The sequence below is a fragment of the Scyliorhinus canicula genome, chromosome 12 (assembly GCF_902713615.1).
Source record: "Scyliorhinus canicula chromosome 12, sScyCan1.1, whole genome shotgun sequence".
Classification (NCBI taxonomy): Eukaryota; Metazoa; Chordata; class Chondrichthyes; order Carcharhiniformes; family Scyliorhinidae; genus Scyliorhinus; species Scyliorhinus canicula.
This window is the reverse complement of record NC_052157.1, coordinates 131,236,331-131,245,488: the sequence shown is the minus strand read 5'-3', so window position 1 is coordinate 131,245,488 and position 9,158 is coordinate 131,236,331. Positions and strand designations below refer to the sequence as shown.

Below are 9,158 nucleotides of genomic sequence, written 5' to 3'. Positions count from 1 at the left end.
CTCTGGCCTCTTGAACGTTCCTAATTTTAATCATTCCACCATTGGCACCTAGTCTTCAGCTACCGAGGCTCTAAGTTCTTGAATTCAATCCCTAAAACTCTCAGCTTCTTTACCTCCTTCTCCTCCTTTAAGATACAAAAACTTGTGGTGCAGTGGTTAGCGCTGGGACTGCGGCGCTGAGGACCCGGGTTTGAATCCCGGCCCTGGGTCACTGTCCATGTGGAGTTTGCACATTCTCCCCATGTCTGCGTGGGTTTCACCCCCATAACCCAAAGATGTGCAGGTTAGGTGGATTGGCCATGCTAAATCGCCCCTTAATCGGAAAAAAGTGAATTGGGTACTCTAAATTTAAAAAAAAGATACAAAAACTTCACTCATTGCCTAAGCATTTGACTTAAAAACATCCTTCCATGACCCATTGTCAAATTCTACTTTAAAATATGCTGACAAACCGCCTTAGAGTATTTCATTACATTGCGGATGCAACATAATCAGTTGATTGTTTTATGTATTGAACTAACTCCAATACCATTTATTTCAGACCTTAGAACTAATATAAGGCCACAAGGATCCGTATCACCACAGATGCTCCAACCAATTTGTTGGCTAGCTGCAAGTATTTTTGGCAGACTAACATATACACATCTGACTCGTCTATTAGTATGAGACGCCCAAACAGACTGAGACTAAACAGGATATCCAACTTCATAAATTATATCTTTGAACAAATAATTAAAACATTGCTCCTTCAGCAAGATGCAGGATAAAATGCAATAAATAAATATTAATATCAAGAGAAAAGGAATCTCAGCCTCACTCAATTTCAGCTCTATGAGGAGCATGCTTAACTGTGAAGCATAGCACACTGTTTCGTTAAATTGGGGTCAGTCCCTTAAAAGCAGCTGGTTTGTTGAAATATGTGATGAAATTACCAATGGACAAATAGAAAGACTTGCCATATCCAGGAAACAAAATATGGGGCTGCATAAATGATATGGCTTTACATTGCAAATTATTTCCTGCAATCATATTGCAAAAATCTACCAATTATCAGTGTGTTCTAAACACTCACTGGGAAAGTAATTGGGGCCAGCATCTGTTGTACATCCAAGCGCTTCCACTGCCAACATGTTGACTGAAATAAAGTGTACTAATTCAATAATATATACATGGCCTTTTGTTTTTTCTTATGTTATTTCATTGCTGCATTGTAAAATAAGAAATTATTTTACCCTTATTACCAACTGTGAAAGTACAAATGAAATTCAATTAATATATGCCAATAGTTAGTCGACCTTCAAAATATTTGTTTTTCTGTTTGTCCTCTCTTGCGTTTCACTCACCATCCACCAATCTCTGGCTTTGGGGAATTGTCTGGTAGAGCAAGAGCATCAGCCGTTGCCAACCATGGTACTTTTTGAGCTATCAGGCAGGAGGCCTGAATCAAACAGATGTCATTTATGAGGATGTTCAGCATTTAGGAGGGATAGGCTAAAAAGGCAAAGGAGGTGATGTAGTACTGTTAATGAGGGACGAGATCAACACGTTGGTAAGAAAGGACCTCAGATTGACAAATCAAGATATAGAATCAGTTTGGGTGGAGCTTAGAAACAGCAAACATTAATGGAAATCATTTATAGGCGACCAATGTTGGGCATAGTATAAATCAGGAAATTAGATATGCATGCAATGGGTAATAATTGGTGACTTCAATTTACACATCGACTGAGTTAACCAAATCAACACTAATGTTGTGGGTGGATGAATTCCTGCAGTGTGTACAAGATAGACTTTTGGAGCAGTTTGTTGAGGAGACAACGAGGGATTATTTGGGATTTAGTGTATGTCAAGTGAAAGGGCAAATGAACAGCTCTAAAGGAACCTTTGGGACATAGTGATCATAACATGATAGAATTTTGCATTACGTTTGAATGCAGTATTGTTGATTCTGGCACTTGGATCTTAAATCTGATGAAAGGCAATTGAAACAGTAGGAGGGGCAAGTTAGCTATGGTGAAATGGGAAAAGTCAATAAAAGATTTGATGGTAGACAGGCTAATATTTAAAGAAACCCTACACAGTTTTCAACAGGCATGCAATCCTCTAAGGCACAAACACCCAATGAGAAGGGTACATCAGCTGTTGTTGAGGAAATTTGTATCCGATCAAAGACAGTGGTTTATAAGAATATATCGAAAAAGTGGCAATTTGGAACCCAGCAAGGTAGGACCAACAAACTGATTAAGAAAGGGAAAGCAGAATATGAAAGCAAACTAAAGAGGAACATAAAGGCGGACTGTGAAAGCATCTTTAGGTGCATGAAAAGGAACAGATTAGTTAGGACAAATGTGGGCCCATAACAGGCCAGGACAGGGGAATATATGGTGAAGAACAGGCAAGTGGCAGCGAAACTAAACAGTTACTTTGCATCTGTCTTCATGGAAGAAGATACAGGAAATCTCCCCAAAATACTGGGTGCCAAAGGAACTTGTGGAATTGAGGGAGGAAAATAAAATGTATTGGTAAAGAGCTGGTACTTGAAACTTTAACTGGATTGACAATTGATAAATCCCTTGGAGCAGAAGGGCTTCACTCCAAAGTGTTGAAAGCTGGTAGTGAATGCATTGGCGGTTATCTGTCAAAATTCTATAGATTATGGAAAGGTTCCTGCAGGAGGCAATGGTGTAGTAGTATTGTCACTGGACTAGTAATCCAGGGTAGTGCTCTAGGGCAGCATAATGGCACAGTGGTTAGCACTGCTGCCTCACAGCCCCAGGGGTCAGGTTCGATTCTGACCTTGGGTGACTGTGTGGAGTTTGTGTGTTCTCCCAGTGTCTGCGTGGGTTTCCTCCGGGTGCTCCAGTTTCCTCCCACAGTCCAATGTTTTGCAGGTTTAGGTGGATTTGCCTTGCTAAATTGTCTCTTAGTGCCCAAGGAAGTCACTAATGTCTTTTGGGAAAGAAACCTGCCAACCTTACCTCATCATCCTTCATGTGACTCCAGGTCCACAATGTGGTTGACTCTTAAATACCCTCTGAAATGGCCACTCAGATCAAGGGCATCTAGGGATGGGCAACTGATGCTGGCCCAACCAGTGATACCCACATCCCAAAAGTGAATTCGAGAAAAGGACTGGAAAGTACCAAATGTAACCCAACTAGTTAAGAAGGGAGGAAGAAGAGGAATGGATAACTACAAACCTGGATATTATGTGTAGCATAGATGAAGGAGAATCCATCAAGATAGTGTATTAGGATTTTCAGAAGACTTTTGATGAGGTCCCACACAGAAGACAGAAAGCAGAGAGTAAGAATAAATGGATTATTCTCGTGATGGCAGTTTGTTACTAGTGGGATACCGTAAGGATCAGTGCCTGGACAGAGAGCTTTTTTCCTCGGATGGTGATGGCTAGCACGAGGGGACATAGCTTTAAATTGAGGGGAGATGGATGTAGGACAGATGTCAGAGGCAGGTTCTTTACTCAGAGAGTAGTAAGGGCGTGGAATGCCCTGGCTGCAGTAGTGGACTCACCAACATTAAGGGCATTTAAATGGTCATTGGATAAACATATGGATGATCATGGAATAGTGTAGATGGGCTTTAGATTGGTTTCACAGGTCGGCGCAACATCGAGGGCCAAAGGGCCTGTACTGCGCTGTAATATTCTATGTTCTATGTCCACAATTGTTCAAATTTTTATAAATGATTTGGGGACCAGTTGTCATGTTTCCAAATCTGCTGATCTCACCAAACTAGTTAGGAATGTAGGTTCTGATGAGGCTCAGAGATGCTTTAAGAGGATTTAGAGAGGCTAAGTGAATGGGCTAGAACATGGCAGATCAAAAATAGTGTGAATAATTTTGTAGTAATTCACTTTGGCAGAAAAAACAGAAAGGCCAGAATATTTGTGAAATTTTGAGAGGTTGGGAAGTGTGGGTGTCCAAAGGGACCTGGATGTCCTTCTCATGATGCAGGTGCAGCAAGCAATTAGGAAGGCAAATGGTATGCTGGTCTTCACTGTGAAGGGATTTGAGTACAGGAGTAAAGATGTCCTATTTGCAGTTATGTAGAACCTTGGTGAGACTTCACCTGGAGTATTAAGCACATTTTTGGTCTCCTTACCCAAGGAAGGATATATTTACCATAGAGAGTGCAATGAAGGTTCATCAGATTAATCGCTTGGAATGCCGAGTTTGTGGTATGAGGAGAGATTGAGGAGACTGGGTCTGTGATCCCTAGAATTTCATTGAAACATATAAAGTTCTTACAGAGCGCTACAGGATGGCTTTAGATAAGATATTTGCCCCGACTGGTGAATCTAGAACCAGGTGGCATAATCACAAGGTTATTTAGGACTGAGATGAGGAGGAATTTCTTCACTCGGAGAGTGGTGAATCTTACTGTACCCTAGAGGGCTGTGGAAGCTCAATTGTTCAGCATGTCCAATCGATAGACTTATGGACATTAATGGCATCAAGGGATTTAGAGCGGGAAAGTGGCGTTGAGATAGACGAACAGACACAATCTCATTGATTGATGGAACAGGCTCGATGGACCGAATGGCCTACTCCTGTCCTTATGTGATAAGCATACAGGCATTGTCAACATTCCTTCCCCATTCCACTCTAAGTTGAAAGATTTTATTCCTGCGCAACATGCAACCTAATGTCGAGAGCTGTGAGGGAGCCGATTTTTCACTCCGACACCTGGTTGTAGAAATGCTGTACTGTTGGCTAATCAAAAGGGAACCTAGTGAATTGTCTGCTTTAAATGGTACAGCTTTAGAGTAGAGCCCCTTCTGAAGGTTTGCTTCCCCTCACTTTCTGATGCCACTGAGTCCAGGTGATCCAACAACCCAGGTGCACGAGCAGGAACAAGAAATTTAATCTTTCGGCAAATTAATCCTTTTGATGGGTGGACAGTGTTGAGATGCAGAATTGTAACCTCTTGGATTGAAGTCGAGCATCCAGCTGTTCTGAATGATGAGATTTGGCTGTTTTATGCTACTCTGAAAGAATGCATTTAGATGCCGAGAGTAATCTGATAGATTACATGGAAGCAGAGTTTTCATCCAGGTTTCAGATTCAGAGAAAAGAACAAATAACAGGGCTAGGGTATTGAAATTGGAAATAGGATCCATACCCATAAACTGGGTGTAACCCTTCCCCATTCACTAGTAATAAATGTTACTGAGCTTCAGGTAGTCAGCCCAACTCTCCCATTCTTTGTCTTTCAGCCCACAACCTGACCAGAAGATTGAATATATTTAATGTTAGGATGTCCGATAACACGCTAAAATGTTGGAAACAAAATCATTTGTCAGCCATGTTAGTACATTAACACATGTTTTCAAATTGTCCCCTTTTTGTTCACAAAGCAAGCAATCTTTGACAAAATTAAATTAAACCGCTCAATTCAGCCCAAGTCTTCGGATGTTATTGCTTTGAAGAGGAGAGTCTAGATGCAGCATAAATTGCCCTTTCTGCCTGGATAATAGATGGCGGTTCTATTTTAAGCAATTACTGATTTGTTGTGTGACTTCGGAGGTGAGTAAGTAGAAGACCTTTAATGAAATCTTCGTATAAATATTTATTTAGTTTGCCAATGTTTCTAACAGCCTCTTCCAAAGACACAGGGCGATAGAAAGGTTGGACATGAGTAGAAACTCAACGGTTTCAGATTGGTTATCCATTAAACACCCCCGCCTCACATTCATTTCCATTAAACACCCCCGCCCCATATACATTTCCATTAAACACCCCCGCCTCACATTCATTTCCATTAAACACCCCCTGCCCCATATACATTTCCATTAAACATCCCCGCCTCACATTAATTTCCATTAAACACCCCCACCCCATATACATTTCCATTAAACACCCCCGCCCCATATACATTTCCATTAAACACCCCCCCATATACATTTCCATTAAACACCCCTGCCTCACATTCATTTCCATTAAACACCCCCGCCCCATATACATCTCCATTAAACCTCCGCCCCATATACATTTCCATTAAACACCCCCGCCTCACATTTATTTCCATTACACACCCCGCCTCACATTCATTTCCATTAAACACCCCGCCCCATATACATTTCCATTAAACCCCCGCCCCATATACATTTTCATTAAACACCCCCGCTCACATTCATTTCCATTAAACACCCCCGCCTCACATTCATTTCCATTACACACCCCCGCCCCATATACATTTCCATTAAACACCCCCGCCTCACATTTATTTCCATTACACACCCCGCCTCACATTCATTTCCATTAAACACCCCGCCCCATATACATTTCCATTAAACCCCCGCCCCATATACATTTTCATTAAACACCCCCGCTCACATTCATTTCCATTAAACACCCCCGCCTCACATTCATTTCCATTACACACCCCCGCCCCATATACATTTCCATTAAACACCCCCGCCTCACATTCATTTCCATTAAACACCCCCGCCCCATATACATTTCCATTAAACAGCCCCGCCTCACATTCATATCAATTAAACACCCCCGCCCACATACATTTCCATTAAACACCCCCACCTCACATTCATTTCCATTACACACCCCCGCCCCATATAAATTTCCATTAAACACCCCCGCCTCACATTCATTTCCATTACACACCCCCACTCCATATACATTTCCATTAAACCCCCGCCCCATATACATTTCCATTAAACCCCCGCCCCATATACATTTCCATTAAATCCCCGCCCCATATACATTTCCATTAAACACCCCCGCCCCATATACATTTCTATTAAACACCCCCGCCTCACAATCATTTCCATTAAACACCCCCACCTCACAATTATTTCCATTAAACACCCCCACCTCACAATTATTTCCATTAAACACCCCCGCCTCACATTCATTTCCATTAAACACCCCCGCCTCACATTCATTTCCATTAAACACCCCTGCCCCATATACATTTCCATTAAACACCCCCGCCTCACATTCATATCAATTAAACACCCCCGCCCCATATACATTTCCATTAAACACCCCCGCCTCACAATCATTTCCATTACACACCCCCGCCCCATATACATTTCCATTAAACACCCCCGCCTCACATTCATTTCCATTAAACACCCCCGCCCCATATACATTTCCATTAAACACCCGCCCCATATACATTTCCATTAAACACCCCCACCCCATATACATTTCCATTAAACACCCCCACCCCATATACATTTCCATTAAACACCCCCGCCTCACAATCATTTCCATTAAACATCCCCACCTCACAAGTATTTCCATTAAACACCCCCGCCTCACATTCATTTCCATTAAACACCCCCGCCCCATATACATTTCCATTAAACACCCCCGCCTCACATTCATTTCCATTAAACACCCCCGCCCCATATACATTTCCATTAAACACCCCCGCCTCACATTCATTTCCATTAAACACCCCCGCCCCATATACATTTCCATTAAACACCCCCGCCCCATATACGTTTCCATTAAACACCCCCACCCCATATAGATTTCCATTAAACACCCCCATCCCATATACATTGCCATTAAACCCCGCCCCATATACATTTTCATTAAACCCCCGCCCCATATACATTTCCATTTAACCCCCGCCCCATATACATTTCTATTAAACACCCCCACCCCATATACATTTCCATTAAACACCCCCGCCTCACATTCACTTCCATTAAACACCCCCACCTCACAATCATTTCCATTGTACACCACCGCTCCACATTCATTTCCATTTTAATTTTCATTAAACACTCAATCCCATATTAATTTCCATTAAACACTCGGTCCCACATTAATTTTCATTAATCACCCCACCCCATATTAATTTCCATTAAATACTATGTCCCCCATTAATTTCCATTAATCACCCCACCCCAAATAAATTTTCATTAAACACTCAATCCCATATTAATTTCCATTAAACACCCCGTCTCACATTAATTTCCATTGAAATCCCCTGCAATAATAGATAGCCAATCTGTAACTGTCAATTTTCACTCCCCCCTCTGCACCTACACTGAAGGTGTAGGAAGCCAAGGGCAGAGAACAAAATGGGAGTAGGCAAATAATTGAAATGTCAGGTGACTAGAAGCTTAGTTCGTAGTAGTGGACTGAATGAAGATGTTTTGCAAAGCGACCAACCAATCTGCGTTTGGTGCCTTGAGTGTAGAAGAGCGAATACAGTGCCTATAATGTCCGCAGGAGTCCAGAGAAGGTTTAACCATAAAGGTTTATTTAATCAAAGAAAAACAATACCGCAATGCAGCGTGCAGTCCATCAGTTCCAGCCGGGACTATCCAATCTGCCGGTTCCAATCCAGGTGACTTTTAAATGCCTGCTTCGAGCCCCAGCTGCTTGGTCTCCGCTCTTCAGCGGGGAGCTTGTACTCCACAAGCCCCACGGGAGATCAATTAGGCTGCATGGGGGTTATTACATCCCTCCCCCCCAGACGTCTGCAAGTCCCTCTGTCATTGAGGGTATAGGAGATCTCCATTTCGTCCCCAGCTGTGTTTCCGGTGGTTGTGGGGCCGGGTCAGCCGGGTGGGGGATGGGGGAGTGTAACACTTTGGGAAGGGTTATTTCAGCATTGACTGTCTTGGGGTGCTGTCTGCGGTCTCTCCCTGGCAAAACTACAATCTGAGACTGTGGATGGTCCTGTCTCCATGCCTGACCCAGAATCTTCCATCTCATACATCTCTGCATCTTGGCCTCTGGGGAGTGTTCCTTGCCTCCTGGATGATAGGCAAATGGGACAAAGGACTGACTCATCTGGCAGGGCAGGTCCTGGTGTGGGTTCCCTACTTTTAAGGTGGTCCACATGATTTCGTATCTTGGCTTTTAACGTATAAGAGACTGGTCCAGTCTTCTCCGCTATGGTCCCCAATACCCACCAGGCACTGACTCCAAAATTCCGGACGTACATCATGACCCCTGGCTTGAACCCTCTGTCCTGCTTCTGTTGGCCATGGTACTTTTTCTAGAGATCCTGTTTACTCACCACCTTCCCGCCAATATTCGGAAACGTCAGGCGAAGACGGGTTCATAGTCATCGGCTGTAATGACTTGAGAGTGGGCAATTAGAATACGAGTTCCCTGATTAGTGGCCCAATCAGGACACCCTTTCTGTGT

At 43.0% G+C, this 9,158-nt stretch overlaps 1 protein-coding gene across 2 annotated transcripts in view; it reads left to right on the top strand.

The window, feature by feature from the left end:
* doc2b (double C2-like domains, beta) overlaps positions 1-9,158 on the top strand; it is a 420,460-nt gene that overhangs the window by 93,769 nt on the left and 317,533 nt on the right. The window lies entirely within an intron of this gene.